Source organism: Sapajus apella, unplaced genomic scaffold (genome assembly GCF_009761245.1).
Source record: "Sapajus apella isolate SASKATOON/1434 unplaced genomic scaffold, GSC_monkey_1.0 scaffold22, whole genome shotgun sequence".
Taxonomy (NCBI): domain Eukaryota; kingdom Metazoa; phylum Chordata; class Mammalia; order Primates; family Cebidae; genus Sapajus; species Sapajus apella.
In genome coordinates this window covers 15,626,161-15,642,350 of record NW_022436962.1, presented here as the reverse complement: position 1 = coordinate 15,642,350, position 16,190 = coordinate 15,626,161, and the positions used below count along the sequence as shown (strand labels likewise).

Below are 16,190 nucleotides of genomic sequence, written 5' to 3'. Positions count from 1 at the left end.
AGAACCCACACAGCCCTCCCCTTGGAGAAGTTCTGAAGGCTGCCCTGCTTTGCTTTGCAAGGGGGCAATGGGTTTGAGAGCCAGTGGTTTGTGACTTCAGTTTCATCACAAGCCTCAAAATGTGCAAAAGAAAATGCATTAATACGAGCTCACCAATACAGAATTTACAGGGTGTTGGGCAGAGGCTGAGTGGTTCCTTTCTAAAGGGTGGTACACAATGAAGGTTAACATCTGAGGTGGGAAGTGTTGCCAGATAAAGTACAAGGTGCCCAGGCAAATGTGAATTCCAGATAAACCACAAATATAAGTCTGTCCCATGCAATGCTTGGGATATGTACACTAAATAGTCTTCGTTTCTATTTGAAAATTCACGTTTACCTGGTCCGGGTGTATTTTCATTTGCTAAATCTGGTAATCATGTAAGCAAGTGGAAGGGAGATGATTCACTGGCTTACAAAACATTGTTTTCAAGCATCCCTCACACATTTCAGAAGCTTTATTTCACTCAGAAACCATGTGCTTGTTATACATTGCTTTTTTATGTTCATTGAAAGAGGGCATTAAATAACATCCTATTAACTGAGTTCTAACATCTATGTCCTCAAAAATAATAAAACTGTATTTCATTAAGAATATGCAATTATATCCTTTATCTAGAAGCCATGTAGCTGAAAACTTCAAATATCAAAATGCTGCCAAGCTTTTATTGTGTCTACATGTAAGATATTTCATGTGTATATATTAAGTATGTCTCTGGGGACTGAGTAATATTATTTTAATTTGTATGGTTTGCATTTTCATAGTATGGGCCTTATTTTGTTTATGCTGTTTATTTCTCTTCAAACCATTATATGATAAAGTATAATTTTTATTGCAGCGCAAGTGTCTAAGGAACCACAAATATTTTTTGTATTTTAAATATCATGAAACAACGACAACAACAAAATAAAACTCCTACGACACCCATAAGAAATGCCATGGGATTCACGCAATTCACTCAGAGCACTGCTGAGCTGTTCTTAGATATCTACTCAAAAAGTTCTTGGTGTTTGGACTTTCCACCTTAAGCAGGTGGAGGGGCGCAAACGAGGAAGGTGGCTAGGACTTCCACGAGAGTCAGGTGCACCGAGGGCATAAGCGCAGAAGCCGCACTGAGACGCAGGACCCAGAACGCCAAGAGGCCTGCAGGGCCGGCAACCCGCGCATGCGCACACCCTCATGCAGCGCTGAACAGAGGCACATCAGCATGTTGCATGTCCTCATGAAAAATTTAAACTATATCCAAGTCAAAAGCTTTGTCTTCCCATCCCTCTCTGGAAAAGGTACCATAGCACTTTAAAGATACTATTATATGGCCCAGGGCAGTGGCTCACGCCTGTAATCCCAGCACTTTGGGAGGCCAAGTTGGGCGGATCGCTTGAGGCCAGGCGTCCGAGACCAGCCTGCCCAACATGGCAGAACCCCATCTCTACTAAAACTACAAAAATTAGCTGTGCGTGGTGGCACACAGGCCTGTAATTCCAGCTACTCAGAAGGCTGGGTCGGGAGAATCACTTGAGCCCGGGAGGCAGAGATTGCAATGAGCTACAACCTGGACAACAGAGACCCTGTCTCAAAATAAACAAGCAAACAAACCAAATATATTACTGCAGTTTTGAGAATCCTAGACAATGTCACAATTTTCTCAGAAAATTGGAGTGCTGCAAATATAGAATAATTACTGGATTTTAATATATTTGTGCTTAGTAGTGAACACAGAGTGAAGAATGATTATCACATATTACATAAGAAAGTGAAGGCTGGATATGGTGGCTCATGCCTGTAATCCCAGTGCTTTGGGAGCTGAGGATGGGTGGATCACTTGAACTCAGGAGTTCAAGACCAGCCTGGCCAACATGGTTAAATTCAGTCTCTACTAAAAATACAAAAATTAGCCTGGTGAGGTGGTATGCACCTGCAGTGCCAGCTACTCGGGAGGCTGAGGTGGGAGGATCACTTGAGCCTGGGAGGCAGAGGTTGCAGTGAGCGGAGATTATGCCGCTGCATGGGCAACAGAACAAGACACCACCTCAAAAAAAGAAGTGGGAATTTGAAAGAACACAGTGGTGAAAAAGACAGCATTCTTCCCCCAATAGAGCTCACACTCTATAGAGAGGAAGGATACAAGTAAGTAATTTTATCCATCAAGATAGCTTAAATTAAGTTCTAGTAACAAACAACTCTACAAATCTGTTTCTTAACCAAAGTAGTTTCTCATTCACCCTACTCCATATTGGCTGGGATCCGCTCTGTTTTTCTGGGAGCCCAGGCTGATGAAGCAGCCATTACATCTGGATACAGCATTACTATTCGACCATGAGATGCTCATTTTATAGAAGAGGAATCTTGGGTTTAGGATGATTAGGTGACTTAACTAAGCAAGGGCAGAGCCAGCCCTGAAACCAAAGGTCTTTTAACTCTTACACCAATGCTTCTTCTCTTCTGCAGATAAAAATTGTGCTGTGTACTAGGCTGACTGTTCCCCAGAGGGGCTGGGAGTAAACAAAGTTCCAGGTTAAACTCCAAAGGTCCAGTCCTTCAGTTTTTGACACGTTAGCCATCATTCATTCACTCACTTTACCATGTGTTGGCACTATTTTATGCACTGGGGATACGTTGGTGACAAAAATATATACAGCCCCTCTCCTTGTGGTGCTTAGAGTTTTATGATGAGGGAGGTGTATGGAATTGAGTTTCCCAAGTTTGGGAAGGAAGGCTAAAATAAAATGGCTCCAGAAGGCTGAGCTCAGTGTCTCACACCTGTAATCCCAGTACTTTGGGAGGCCGAGGTGGGTGGATCACCTGAGGTCAGGAGTTCGAGACCAGCCTGGCCAACATGGTGAAACTTCATCTCTACTAAAAATACAAAAATTGGCCAGGCATGGTGGCACATGCCTGTAATCCCAACTACTTGGGAAGCTGAGGCAGGAGAATCGTTTGAACCTGGGAGGTGGAGGTTGCAGTGAGCTGAGATTGCGTCACTGCAAGCCAGCCTGGGTGACAGAGCAAGATACCTTCTCAAAAAAGAAAAAAAAAATGGCTCCAGAGAGTTGCCTGGGGCTCTAGCTCCTAGAAGTTGCATGCCTAGGGGTGTGGGAGGACACAGACACAGCCTGGTGGTTGGGAATGAGCCGGTGACTGGGTCTGCTCTGTGCCTATCGTCACAGCAGTAACCCTGAAATGCCCCCAGAAACTCTGGTTCTGGGTTGGGGAGCTGGAGGGCTGAGTGGACCACTACAATAGTGGAGAACAGGGAGGGATGAGCACAGAGTGAGGGAGAAAGACAGAAAACAAAACAAAACAAACCTCACTTTCACCTGAAATGAGCCTGCAAACCCAGCTTCCAAAACACATGAAGAAATCTAATGCTAAGGAAGACAGCCAACAAAGTGAATTGTCAGAACAGGATTCTACTCCAGGTTGAAAGTAGAAAAAAGGGCCAACCAAAAACCTCAGAAATGATTAGTACAAACATGGAAATTTTAAATGCACCAGACCAGAAAATTTCTGGGCTGGACAAAACTGAAGAAGGCATTAGTGAAATGGAAAAGGGTGTGGAGGAACACACCCAGAATACAGGCAAAGAAGAGAAAGTAAAGAACACACACACAATACAGGCAGAGAGGGGACATGGAAGATTGATTGATAGATACCAACCATCATGTAATAAAAATTCTGAAAGAAGAGAAAGGAGGAAATGACAGTGATGCAATATTTAAAGAGATAATGGCTGAGAATTTTCTAGAAGTGAAATACATTGCAACTGAATTGCAGAACACTATGGATAAAGAGATAATCGTAAGTTAACAGGTATCACCTCACACGTCAGAATGACTATTAGCAACAAAAGATAACAAATGTCCGTGAGGATGTGGAGAAAAGGAAACCCTTTCACATTGTTGGTAGGAATGTAAATTTTAACAGCCATTATGAAAAACAGTATGGAGATTCCTCAAAAAATTAAAAATAGAATTACCATATGATCCAGCAATCCAACTACTGAGTAATATATTCAAAGGAAATGAAAACAGTATGTCAAAGAGCTAGCTGCACTTCATGTTCATTGCAGCATTATTCAGAATAACCAAGATACGGAATTAATCTAAGTGGCCATCAACAGATGAATGAATAGAGAAAATGTGGTATATATACACAATAAAATACTATTCCGCCATAAAAAAAGAAACAAATCCTGTCATTTGCCACAACATGATGAATCTGGAAGACATTAAGTTACGTGACCTATGTCAGGCACAGAAAAACAAATACCACATGACCTCACTCGTATGTGGGAACTGAAAAAAGTTGATCTTCCAGAAGTAGAGAGTGGAACTGTGGTTACCGAGGGCTGAGGCTGTGGTGGGGGTGGCATGGGGGTGGTGCTGGTGAGTTGGGGAGATGTTGGTCAAAGGTTATAAAATTTCAGTTAGGAGGAATAAGTCTGAGATCTAGTGTACCACATAGTGACTATAGTTAATAATAATATATTATATTCTTGAAAAATGCTTAACAGAGTGAATGCTAACTGTTCCCAGCACAAAAATGATAACTATGTGAGGTAATATACATGTTAATTAGCTAGATTTAGTCATTCCATGTTATAATTTTACTTTAAAATGTCACATTGTACACTATAAATACATATCATTTTATCTGTCAGTTAAAAAGAAATTAAAGAGATAAATGAATTTATCTACAAAGGAATAAAAATTAGTCTGACCACAGCCTTCTCGTGGACATCAATAGATTCTAGAAGATAATAAGGGTAATATGTTCAAAATGCAGAGAGAAAATAAATATCGGTCTAGAATTCTATACCCTGAAAAATAAAGAATTTCAGGTATCCAAAGATGAAAGTTTACCAGCCACAGACTGTCACTTAAAGAGCTATGAAAGAATATTTTATTTTGATAAACATAATTACATGATTGTAAAAAGTAATTTGTTTATCTTTAAAAACTATAACTCTGGAATAAAAATAAGATGGGGAACAGGGTCCACGTGTAATTTTAAAGTGCTGAGATCCTTGCTGTGGCCAAAAGGACAAGTAAAATTCTACTTAAGAAAAAAAATCCGTAAAAACAAAATGAAAAAACAAATAAAAGCAGCACAATAAATAAGTAAACTATTCAACTTAAGAAACAGGGCAAAAAACAACAGAGAAATCTAAACTAGAAATAAGAAAATCACGTAAGAGAAGAATGAAAGAAATTTTATGTAGGGAAGACGAATAAAACACAAAGTTAGTTTTTCAAAACAACTTACAGAAAATAGTAAAAAAGAGAAAAACACGAACAGCAAGTAGGAATAAAAAGGGATAGAAACAGATACAGTGGAGATTTTAAACTACATAAAAGAATACTATTAACTGCATCTGAATAAATATAGAAATTTAGAAGAAATGGATAATTTTCAAGAAAAAAATTAAAGTTTGGTAATTTATTCAGATAAAACCAGAATAAAGCCTTGGCCACTAAAGAAATTAAATTATTAATCAAAAGTTCTTCCATCTCCAAAGACACAAGGCCCAATGTTTACCAGATTTTTAAGAAATAGATAAGGCCTGCTTAAAAGACAAAAACCCTCAGAGGATGAGAGGAAAAAGGAAGAGAATTTCCTAACTTATTTTTTGAGATACTAAAGCTAGACAAGGACAGTCCAAATAAGGAAAACTATAACTTAATCTCATTTTTCACGTAGATTCAAAATCTTAAAGAAAATAGATATCATGACCAAGTGGAATTTCACCTCAAGAATGAAAGAATAATTCAAGGTTTGAAAACCTACTAAATTAACAGATTAAAAACAAAAGCCTTTTTCCTTTTTCTTTTTAGTATCTCAATAAATTCAGAAAAGGCATTGACAGAATGTAGCATTCATTCACGGTTTTAAAAATCTAAGCAAACTAGGTATAGAAGGCAACTTTCCTTACCTGATAAAGGCTATATATCAAAAGTCTATATATCAAAACTCTAAAGCAAATATTCTATTAACTGGTACTACTTCAGAGACATTTTCATTAAAGTCAGAAATTATATGAAGATGTAAGTTATAAGCCTCTATTCAGCATTACACTGAAGTTCTTAATTGATGTAATATAAAAGAATGGAAAAAAAGAATAAGAAACTTCTTGTTTGCTGAAAATGTGATTGTCTACATAAAGAACTCAAGAACATTCACATACTCTTAGAACTAAAAACTGTTCATCAAGGGTTGCTAGATACAAGAAAACATGCAAAAATCAAAGCATACTTAATAGTAATAACCAACTAGAAAATATAATTTTTAAAATCCCATTTATAATAGTAACAGAAATTATGTGGCACATAGAAATAAATTTGTTCAAAGGTATGAAAGACCTCTAAGAAGAAAGCTGTGAAAATGTTACTGAATAAAACAAAAGAAGACCTAAATAAATGGAGAGAATTACTATGTTTGTTGATTAGAGCAACATAAAAATGATAGCCATCTTGGTGGCACCTCTGGTGTAGTGGTATCATGCAAGATTTCCATGGAAATATTAGCCGTCTCCATATTTATTTATAGATTTAATGAAATCCTAATATTGAAAATCCCCAAAATGTGTGTGTGTGTATGTGTGTGCACGATTCTTAAGAAGTTAATTCTAAAATTCATGTGACTAGGCCAAGAAGAGCCAAGAAAATTTGGAAGAAAAAGAAGAGAAAGTAGCAGGGCTTGTCTTATTAGATATTTAGACTTATTGAAAAGATTGTGGTAGTATTGGCATAGTGAATAGAAATAGATTAATGGAACTGAACAAAATTCCAAAAACAAGCTATACACAAGAGGAAGCTCTGTACACGACTGAAATAGCCTCAAAGCGATGGGGGGAAATTGTGGGACTGGGACAACTGGTTATCCATATGGGAGTAAGTGAAATTAGATTCTCACTCACATCAGCCATAAAGATTAAAGACACAGATGTGAAAAGCAAAACTTTGCAACCGAGAGAAAAAACAGTATCTAGGAAGACACATTCATTACCATCAAGTACATAAATATTTTTATATAAGATACAAATGTACAAACAATAAAATAAGAGGGATATATTTGATTACATTAAGACAAAAAACTATATGTTAAAAAAGGCAATATAAACAAAATGAAAAGATAGTATAGGAGAAAGTAGTGCTCGCTTTGGCAGCACATACAGAACAGAAAAAAGTATTTGCAATGAATATAACCAAATGGGAGATATTTTAAGAAACAAATATTATATAAGCTTGACTGTTTGATCACAGTGCAGCTATTAATAATAGAAATTAAAGTAAAAATAATTAAAGAATAATTAAAGTATAAGGACAGAACAAAACTTAAACCAAAAATTAAAGTATAAAAACATAGCAGTAAAAAGATAATTAAAATAAGGGCACAATATATCAAAAGCGGTGAAATATTATCAAAGTTGCACTAAAAGTTGAAGTTAAAATCTTATTTGTTTTTATAATTTTCAGGGGAAAAAAAATTAAAGCATTCGACCCAGGGATTTATAAAAACAATGACAACAAAATCGCTAAGAAATCAGTAGACAGAAAAGACTAAAGGTAAAACCAAAACTAACTGAATTAGGATATAGGAAAACTAATAGAATTAATTCAAGAGCACTGTTTTTAAAAAGCAATAAAATAGACAACTATTAGAGAAACTGAAGAACACACACACAAAAAAAACCGCTATGAGTAATAAAATCAGAAATAAAAAGGGGAGGTTCAGCACCAGATAAGGAGGAGATATTTTAAGTATAAGACAATACTTTGCAAAATTATAAATTACAAATCTGAAAACCTGGTTAAAATGAATAGTCTGAAATATATACATTATCAAAATTGGCATATGTATAAAACCTACATATGCCAATCACAGCTGAAGAACCTAAAAAAGAAAAAAAGGAAAGATTTCCCTTCGGGAAAAAAATGTGCCTAGGCCTAGAAAGCTTTACAGGAAAAAAATCTTTCAATTCTGAAGAAATACATAATCACTATGTTTCAGTAATTTCAAACATTGAAAAATATGGAAAATTTATCTAATTTACTTAACAGAGATAACCCTAATGTAAATCCTGAAAAAGACAGCTCAAAAAAAGAAAATAATAGACTTATCTAAATTATGAACATAAAAAAGAAATCCAAATTCAGATAACAGTATCAAAATAACCCAAGGAGGGTTTAATCGAGAATAAAAAGATTTTATGTTTTAATATCTTTAAAATCCAATAGTATAATATATTACATCCACAGGCTAAAAAAGAAAATCCAAATAAGATTCTCAATTGATGCAGGAAATACATTAGAATTCAACAGCTCGTCCCTGTTGAAAATAATTACAACTTTAAGAACTTTTATTAACATAACAACAAGTGTTTATTTCAAACAGTCAAAGTCATCTTTAAGAATGAAGTACTAAGTCAATATTATTAAAAACAGGACCAAAACAAAGATACAGTTTGTTGCCATTTTTACTTAATTTTGACCTGAAAGTTCTAACCAATGAAATAGGGCACTTATAAAAATAAGATGCACAAACACTGGAAGGGAGAAAACAGATTTGTAATTATTTATACATAATATAATTACATTCCCAGAAATTCAAAAGAACAATTCAACTAAGAATTATTAGAACTGATGTGAGAGCCCAAGAAAACTGCTAAATATAAAAAAGATACAAAAGCCAGTATCTTTTGTGTATACAAATTTTCTGTATAAAAATTTGTATATAGAAATTTGCTACATTGCTTTTTTATATAGAACTACTATCCAATTAGAAAATATAACTTTTAGAAAAGATAAAATGACAATAGCAAAAATCAACAATGATGACGTTGGAAACTTCTGTGGAATGCCTTGGAAAAGCTATAAAGAGAATGTGAAGGACCCATATATAAAAATTGTAAAATGCTATTAAGAAATGTAGAAGATTTGAATACTAAGCTTTATGGCAACGACATCAGTGTTTTGCAAATTAATTTATATGGCCAATATAATTTCAATAAAAATCTCAATAGCATTCTTTTCAGAATTTCACAAAATCATTCTAATGTTCAACCAAAAGAATAATCAAGTATGAACAGCAAAAAAAATGTTGAACATGAAAAGGAATGATGAGACAGTGACCTTGCCAGTTCTTAAATCATTTTAAAAAGCAAATATCAATAAGAGTATGAAACTGACAAAAGAACAAGTGTAAAAATGTACAGATCAAGACATAGAATAGATATTCTGAAACCACAGTAAGAACCACATATAAGAACTTAATCTATGATAAATAAAGCATTACAAATTAGTGGAGAATAAAAGTATTGGCCCGGCACGGTGGCTCATGCCTATAATCCCAGCAGTTTGGAAGGCTGAGGCGGGCAGATTACCAGAGGTCAGGAGTTCAAGACCAGCCTGGCCAACATGATGAGACCCTGTCTTTACTAAAAAATACAAAAATTAGCCGGGAGTGGTGGAGGGCACCTGTAATCCCAGCTACTTAGGAGGGTGAAGCAGGAGAATTGTTTGAATCCAGGAGGTGGAGGTTGCAGTCAGCCAAGATCATACCACTGCACTCCAGCCTCAGTGACACAGTGAGACTCCAGTATCAAAAAAAAAAAAAAAAGAATAAAAATATTATTTAATAAATTATGCTGGCTTAATTTATTATTTAGAAAAAAAATTAATGTAGAGATTTACCTAGACTTAAAAGCAAAATAACTTTTGATGGATAAAGAGATATGGTTAGATATAAAATACACAAATACTAAAATAAACAAAAACTAGAAGCACATGGAAAAAATGCTCACTTTATCAAGGGAATGCAAATTAAAACTATGATAAGCTACCACTGCATACACAACAGAATGGCTAAAATAAAAAAGTCTGACAACACCAAATGTTGACAAGAATTCAGAGCAACTGAATATTCATGCATTGTTGGTGGGAGTGTAAAATGGTATCACTCCTTTGGAGAAAAGTCTGTTAGTTTCTTATAAAATGAAATATACATCTATCCTATGACCAGCAATTCCACCCATAGGTGTTTATTCAAGAGAAATGAAAGTATGTGTCTATAAAACGGCATTTACAAGAATGTTCATAGTTTTATTATTCATCATGGCCCCAAACTGGGGACAGCCTAGGTGTCTACAATAGAGTAATGAATAAATAAACTGTCATATAGACATACTATAAAGAAAGCTTACTTTTAGTAACAAAAAGACACAAATTCCTGAAGCTCACCAACACAGATGATTTTCACAAACACTATGCTGTGAAAGAAACCTTATGCAAAAGAGTTCATGCTGTATGATTCCATTCCATATGAAGGTCAAAAACAGACCAAACTAATGATGGAAAAACTAAAACCTGTGTTTGCCTATGAGTAGAGGGGGCGTGAGGACCAGCTGGAAGAGAACACAAGGAAGCTTTCTGGGGTGATGGTAATTTCCATTTTTTAAAAAGGTCTATAGATACAATTTATATAGAACACTTATTTAAAGCAAAGTTTACCTTTAGAAGGCTGTTTTTTATTAGAAGAAAATATGAAATAATTTTAAAAGTTCTATATGGAAAAAAAGTCATTCTCCAGGAAAAAAATAGACAGATTCAATTACTTTAAATCTTAAAAAATCTCTCTGTGCCAAAAATAAATAAATATAACTAACATTCAAATGTAAACGTCAAGCCAGGGAATTATTATTATTTTTAAAAATAATAGATAAGTTGATATATTTTATATATGCATAGAACATTTTAAATCATTGCAGATATTAAGATTCCAACAGATGTACAGGCAAAGACTCTGAACAGAAGATTCATAAACAGAAAATAAACTTGTTAACAAACATGGGAAAATGTCTTTGTGTTTATAGAAATTAAACTTACATCAAGAGCAACATATATCAAAGACTCTATGATTCGTGTATTATTTGGTTTGTTTTTGAGAAATAAGTCAATTCTTTTTGAGGAAATGTATTTAAAGTGAATAAGAATTAACATGAACATAGCTTTAGCTACAAGAATGTTTATTAGAGTACTATTTACAATTTTGATGAATCAGATATTACCCAAATGTTTAACATAGAGTATTAGTAAGGTAAACTACAGTACAAAAATACTACATTAACTTGGGGCCCCTGTACAATCATTTAAAATTATGTTGTCGAAAAATAATTCTTATGAGGTAGAAAGAATGAGGTGGGAAGATGTTTACATTTTCGGTGAAAGAAGAAAGCCCCCCCTAAAAAAATCCTTGGTTCTGTCACACTAGCTCTTTCCCCTGTGTCTCCACTGCGGACACACAGGCACTCAGCTTCTGTCAACTCTCTCCCTTCTCTTCTCCCCATTTCCCTTTGGAAGCCATTCCTCTGGTTCATCTTAGTAAGGAGGAAATAGGCTCACATTATAAGTGGAAAAATGAAAACAAGAAGGGTGTATAACTCTGTTCCAGTTAACTTTTTTATTGGGGAAAAAATATTGCCATGATTACAAATTCAAAGTCAGAAAGTGCATATGATGAAAAGTCTCTCCGCCTCATCCTAGGCTTTTTAATCAGTTCTCTTTTCTCCTTCCACACATACTTTTTAGAAAGACATTTACCAAAAGCAACAAACAAATGAAACACAAGAAAATAAAAAGAAAAGAAGGCAAGGAGGAAAAAGGTGGAGGGAGAGATGGAAAAAGGGGGAAGGAAGAAGAGCAGAAGAAATTAAGAAAAGGGCACCAGGGGAAAAATTCAAATAAGTTTATTCTGTGAGGGCTCTAAACAGCCAATGTTTATTTTATAATATATGTTAAACATTTGGATCCTTCAACAACCTGCTACTAACTTAATAACACTATTAAATTGTTTCTAAGAATATTCAAAATAAATAAACCAGGATCAGAAGTGAGGAGCCTTTTGACTTGAGATGCTTTAAGGAACAGTCATCCACACTCAGCTTAGGATGCCCGGTCCAACACACATTAATGAACCTACAGTAACGATGGAGTTGGGGAGGTGACATTACAACTGTGTCGGACATGCAATATTGAGAGAAAGAGAGCAGTGGAGGTTTAGACGTTAGAAATGCCAGAGCCTGTATTCCCCCCATTGGAAAGTCTGCCTAGGACGGAAATACCAAATGACAGTCACCAGGAGAACACACTAAATTTGCTTTCTGGCATCATCTTCAAATATTTGGGATGGGACTACAGATCCTGACTCTCTTTGATGGCCATTTTGGATTGATTTGCCATGAACAGACTTGCTTAGATTTACTGCTTGAAATAAGCCAAACAATAATTATTAATGGGTCCAGGAGGAAGAGATCACTCAATACAGGAGTCCACAAAAACACACCTGAGCCCCTTAGTTCAGGGTAGGTCGACATTTTTGGTGCGCTCCTTCTCTGGGGCTCCTTCTTTCTCCATGATGCAAATGTGGAGCATGCAAAGGTTGTATACTCAAGGTACAAGGCTTAATAAAATTAATTTGTATTGCTTCATCAGACATTCTTAAGCAAACAGGAATATTTTTTGTGTGCAATTCAGCTTGGTAACCCCAAAATAATAATCAATTTGTTCATAAATAACTTATGTATAAGTGAATGTATAATTAGTTCATGATTTTTTTATTAACACATTAAAAAATTATTGACCCCTCTCCATGTGAATGACACCTTGCTAGATGCAATAATAAACCACAAGGGCAGAGGTCTGGCGTTTATAGCTTTATCTCATTCATTAATTCTGCAAATACTTACCAAGCATCTCTCAGTAAGTAAGTAAATAAGGGCAGGCTCTAAGTTAGACACTGGAGCTACAGTAGTGGGCAGACACTGTCTCTGTCCTACAAAACTTCAAGGCTAGTCAGGTGTGGTGGCACATACTTGTAATCTAGCTACTCAGGAGGCTGAGGTAGGAGAATCGCTTGAACCCAGGAGGCAGAGGTTGCCGTGAGCCAAGATCATGCCACTGCACTCTAGCCTGGGCAACAAGAGTGAAACTCCATCTCAAAAAAAAAAAAAAAGAAAAAGTTCAAGCCTCTTTCTCTGACATAGGCAGAGCAGGTATTACTAATATTCTCATGAGATAAAGAAATTGAGGCATTTCCATTCCAATATTCAGTTCTGGAACAGGACTGGAGCCCAATTTTTCTCTCCTGAGGTCTAAATACTTGGCACACTCCACTTGATGGCTCTCATAACTTTTCCCATAATAACGAGACAAAGGAGCTTTAAGAAGGCATTCCCCAGTCCCCCTCCCCATGGGCTTCTGCCCCCATCTTTAAAACCGGGGGAAATGACTTTTGTCCTTGTTCCAGTCTTAGAAGCAGCAGCACATTTCTTCGCACAACCTTAGACTATTATGATCATTAATACCCGTAACATTATAAAACATAAATAATTTGCTAAGTCTTTAAATCCACCCTTCCCTAGAGTTGGGTAAATGAAATATAAGCTATAAAAATATTTTTTTCCTATGAAAAGATCTGACATCAAGGCATTCAGATAACAATGCTAGATCTGGATTGGTCCCTGGGGAACTCTAAGTTAACCTGCCTTTCATGGCATCTGAATCCTTTGCACAGAAAGAGAGACGAGAGAGGACGGTTGTTTTTCTTGAGAGTATTTTCTTATTCCTTCACTCATTGCAGCTGTTAGCAGCAGCTGGTTACTTCAGTGTGCTGAAATGCCCACTGCCGTGTAAACATTCTCGCTAACCCCCTGCATTACTCATAGTTTGAAAATCACTTTGACTCCTGAAACATAATTATGTTAATGTCAGATGAGTCAGCAGGGGGACAGCACGCTGCTCCTATGGCAGCTTCAGCTCCTGCCAACCTCTGAACGTCTCAGTGCCTGGAGCCTCAAAAAATAAAAATAAAAAAGGAAGAAAGAAAGAAAAAGAAAACCCCTTTCTGTGGGCGGGAAGAGAAATTATACTTATGGCTCAAAGAACAGCTTCAAAGACGTGGCCAATTTCACTTTCACTGCAACATGAAAGGAAGAGTTGAAGTAAAATCGCTACCCCTGGGTTAATCTGTTTATGTGAAGAATAAACAGGAATTTGGAGAGTTTCTCTAGGGAATCTGTGACTTTCCCTCAGAGACGGCTCGAGACAGGTCACTCTGGTCACTGTTTGGGCGTGATCCATTAGGCATTTTTACTTTCCTAGGAAGTGATGCCAAGCAATGCAGGAGGTGCATCCTCGTGGGCACCAATAGGAAGCAGGAGGCTGCTCGATTTGCAGGGGTCCTCAGACCCTGGATGCACTTCTCAGTGCATGCTTTTCTCCCCAGGCATGACCCCCTCAGACAGTTTGCAGCCACTTTTGTGAGCTGTTTTCAGCGTCATTTACAACCTCTCAAGTGATTCCCCTCCCTCAGCTGCTGGGAAAGGAACAGGAACTGAGCAGGATAGGGCCAGATGTATCTATGGCCTGGCTGGCCATGACCTCCACCCACTTTATGCCCTGATCACAGTTCAGCCTGCCAGTAACCCCAAACATCGCACCTCAGCCTGCCTTACCCTACCTGCCCTGTCCAAACTCAGGGTGTTGCTTTACATCCACATCGTGCCTCCGAAAAGGCTCTCAGCTTCATTACCTCACTGTTGTCTCACAATAACCCATATTTTATAAATGGGAAAATTGAGTTTCAGAGAAGGGGTTGTCCTTGTCCAAGGTCGCACAGCAAGTGGCAAAGCCAGACACTCAAACTTGTGCCCTTTCTGGTCTGCCAACAACAGAACCACAGGTCCACACTTAAAGGACGGAAGAGAACCAGTGTGGCTGGAAGAACCCCAAGTGCACACGGTTTTACAGATGAGATGAGTAACCAAAATCTAAAGAGAAACAATGACTTGTCCAAGGACACCAGCTGTCAAAGAAGACCTCCTGACCCCCCACTCCGGGGCTCTTCCTCTCTAACGTCTTTACTTCCTCACTCTGGACTTATTCCAGTTTAAACACAGGAAGAGCCAGCTCTCCCCACATCCAGCCCATATCCAGTTAACCCATCCATGAGACACTGTGATACAAAGCATTCTACTCCCAAAACACAAGGGCCCCGGAAGAGGTAGGAATGTCAAGGAGGAGAACACACTAGGAAGAATGGGTTAACCAACTCCAGTGGCTTCCCATTATGAGTAATCAATACCCCACACTGACCACAGCACTGACTAGTGGTATCCCCAAACCACGATTTCATCCAGGATGAGACTGAGACAACACCACAGCCTCGCTGGGATGCTGATATGGTTCCACAGGTGTCATGCAACCCGCAGAGGGGTCGGTACAAAGCTCAATCCAACCTGGAGATTCTGCAGCACCCGAACTCCAGGACTTTTCAGTCCCTACCTCTCAGATCACTTCACTGGGTGCCTGCCATATGCACCGAACTGCTCACTTTCCCACCTCTCTTCCGGCGGCGCCCACCCAGCAGAGCCGCAATGGGTACTCCCCCAGCTGGAGGCTTTCTGACCAAGCACCTTTCTCCTGTAACATTTTCCCTGTTTCTCCCCAAAAGCCAGAGAAAAGTCAAGACTCACATTTTGGGGCGAGGTGCTGAAAATCCTTAGGAAACTGCAGAGCATCCTATTTAGAGGAGGATTTCTCTTCTTGTCACATCTTCCCATCTGACCCATCCAATTTATCCTCAAGGCATGGTTGGTCTACTAAAGCTAACCCCACCTCCGTCCCCCAGAGCAACCAACAGCTGTTACTATATTGAGTGGCAATATGATGTCATATCATAGGTGACTAACCCACCGAGGCTTCCCTGCGAGCCATCATCTAAATATGACAGCCTTCCATCATCCTGACCTTTTCACGGGAGAAAGCCGAGTGAGGGGCTCAACACTGATCTGGGGCTCCAGTGCATGTCTGGCCTTGTGTAGCCAGCACCTCTGAGGACACACTCGAGTGACTGAGGACACAAATGCCCCGCATATACAGATTCCTTTCCTAGTAGAAGACACTTTCACCTAAGGCAGCTTTCCTCCCCTGGCCTGACTTCAAAAATAGTAACCATCAGAATATATAAGAATCACAGTCATTAGGGAGGAATGGGGAGGGCTGCGTATATTTACCATGCCTTTATATGCCAGGTGCTGGATTCGATTCTTTACATACAGTTTTGCATTTAGTTCTCAAAACACTCTGAAGAAGGCA

General features: G+C 37.7%; 1 protein-coding gene across 1 annotated transcript in view; it reads right to left on the bottom strand.

Moving 5' to 3' along the window:
• ATF3 (activating transcription factor 3) overlaps positions 1 to 15,730 on the bottom strand; it is a 52,565-nt gene extending 36,835 nt beyond the window's left edge. Inside the window, exon 1 of the mRNA XM_032289177.1 lies at positions 15,569 to 15,730. The gene's annotated coding sequence lies outside the window, so the exon portion shown is untranslated. The remainder of the gene's footprint in view (positions 1 to 15,568) is intronic.
• Between the last annotated feature and the right edge of the window lie 460 nt (positions 15,731 to 16,190).